We start from the raw sequence: 1,894 nt of genomic DNA on the forward strand, positions 1-1,894 counted from the left end.
ACTGGATGGGCCTTTGGCCTGATCCAACATTGGCGTCTCTTATGTTCTTTACTCTGTCTGGGGCAAGTGATATTCTGTCTTCTTGGTGCTTGGGGGGTGGGTAACAGTGGGAGGGCTTCTAGTGTCCTGGCCCCACTGCTGGACCTCCTGATGGCCCCTGGTATTTCTGGCCACTGTGTGACACAGAGTGTTGGACTGGATGGGCCTTTGGCCTGATCCAACATTGGCGTCTCTTATCTTAACTCTCAGTCTGGGGCAAGTGATGCTCTGTCTAGCTGCTTGGGGGGTGGGTAACAGTGGGAGGGCTTCTAGTGTCCTGGCCCCACTGTGATGGCCCCTGGTATTTTTGGCCACTGTGTGGCACAGAGTGTTGGACTGGATGGGCCTTTGGCCTGATCCAACATTGGCATCTCTTATGTTCTTAAGGAGCGGTTCCTCGGAAGTGAAATGCCATTCAGTTCAGTCGGACTCTTTCCTCCGGAGCCGTGCTCTGGAAGTGCCTCCCCGTATTATTTCTGAATCTGACAACTCTGAGAGCATTTGTTTGTGTCCAGGGCGCTCTGTGTGTGTGTGTGTGAGAGAGAGAGTGTGTCAAGAGAACAATGAGCTTTATTGCTGGCCAAAAGTGTGTGGAGAGGGCCCAGGTTTCACATAGGCCTGGTCCCAGCACAAGCCTTCACACACACACACATTGAAGAAAGAACCGGGGAGAGCAGGCCAAGGCGCTGCAAATAAATAAATTTTAAAAAAAATCTCCATGTATGCTATTCATGAAATTCAAGTCCTGCACCCTCCAGAGCACTAGATCTCTCAGTCAGATGCGGGCACATCTTTGCAAGGGGGGGGCGGGGAACACCCCGAGAGGAGCAGCAGAGGCGGCGGCCCATGAGAACCACCCAATGCAAAAAAAGGAAAGCAGAAGACGCCGTCCCCCACTCACACGCCTCTCTCTCTCTCTCTTTTTTGTTGCAAGGGGGGGGAGGAATGCTGCAATGTGCCGAGCGAGTCGTGAGTGAGTGAGCGGGGCCCAGCCAATCGGAGCGGCCCGTTTCGAAAGTTGCCTTTTATGGCGAGAGCGCCGCCGCGTCGTCCCTATAAAACCCGGCGGCGCGGCGCAGGAGGAACTAGCCGTTAAAGCGCGCTCGCCCTCGCTCCTCCGTCTGCGCCCTGGTGGGTCTCCAGCCGCCGCCGCCGCCTGCCCCTCCCGCAAGGGTTTAGAAAGCAGAGCTTCACGCAAAAACTTGCAACTTTTCCAAGGTAGGCGGCCACTTGCCAAAAAAGAAGAAGTAAATGGAGAGGCGGTTCGGGGGGGTGTATTTTAATAGCTGGGCTGCTTTTCGTTGCGCCGCGTTGGAGGAGTTGGTGCGCAGTTGGCTTTTGCATGGCCGGTTCCTTTTGGGAAGGGTCTGGAAAGGGTCTGGTTCATCCGAAAATGTCCGCTGGTCGCTTGGGGGTGGGTGGGGGGGGAGGAAGAGATGGTGACGATGCAGCTTCTAGGCCATATGGTGCCCATCGTTAGTTTGCAAAGGGTGGATCCCGTCTCGAAGTGGCGGAGAGAGACCCCCGAGCCTGCTGCCCAAGTCAAGGAGGACTTGAAACCATTCGGGTTGGATCCAGCCGGTCGGGCGGTTGTTGCTCAATCCTAAAACGGGCGAAGTCGGGGGGCTTTACTCTTAAGAAAGCCGGGGAGTGTACTTGTTGACCCCACCACCTTCTTCCCTCCTGCCCTATTCGATAGCGTGGCCCTGAAGGGCGATTTTTCTCGCTTGGTTATAATTGGATCTAACTACGAACTTTCCACAAGGGCGGGCGGGGGCAGCGCGCACGGGCGAGGAGAGGAAACCTTCCCACTGTAGACAGGCCTGCGGGTTGCAGCCAGTCTAAAGTGGGGGGG

At 55.9% G+C, this 1,894-nt stretch overlaps 1 protein-coding gene across 1 annotated transcript in view; it reads left to right on the plus strand.

The window, feature by feature from the left end:
* The first annotated feature begins 1,115 nt into the window (after positions 1-1,115).
* The window catches only part of LOC107106287 (actin, cytoplasmic 1-like), a 6,334-nt gene continuing 5,555 nt past the window's right edge, over positions 1,116-1,894 (plus strand). Inside the window, exon 1 of the mRNA XM_015406414.1 lies at positions 1,116-1,257. The gene's annotated coding sequence lies outside the window, so the exon portion shown is untranslated. The remainder of the gene's footprint in view (positions 1,258-1,894) is intronic.

Source organism: Gekko japonicus, unplaced genomic scaffold (genome assembly GCF_001447785.1).
Source record: "Gekko japonicus isolate JY-2015 unplaced genomic scaffold, Gekko_japonicus_V1.1 scaffold3101, whole genome shotgun sequence".
NCBI classification, from domain to species: domain Eukaryota; kingdom Metazoa; phylum Chordata; class Lepidosauria; order Squamata; family Gekkonidae; genus Gekko; species Gekko japonicus.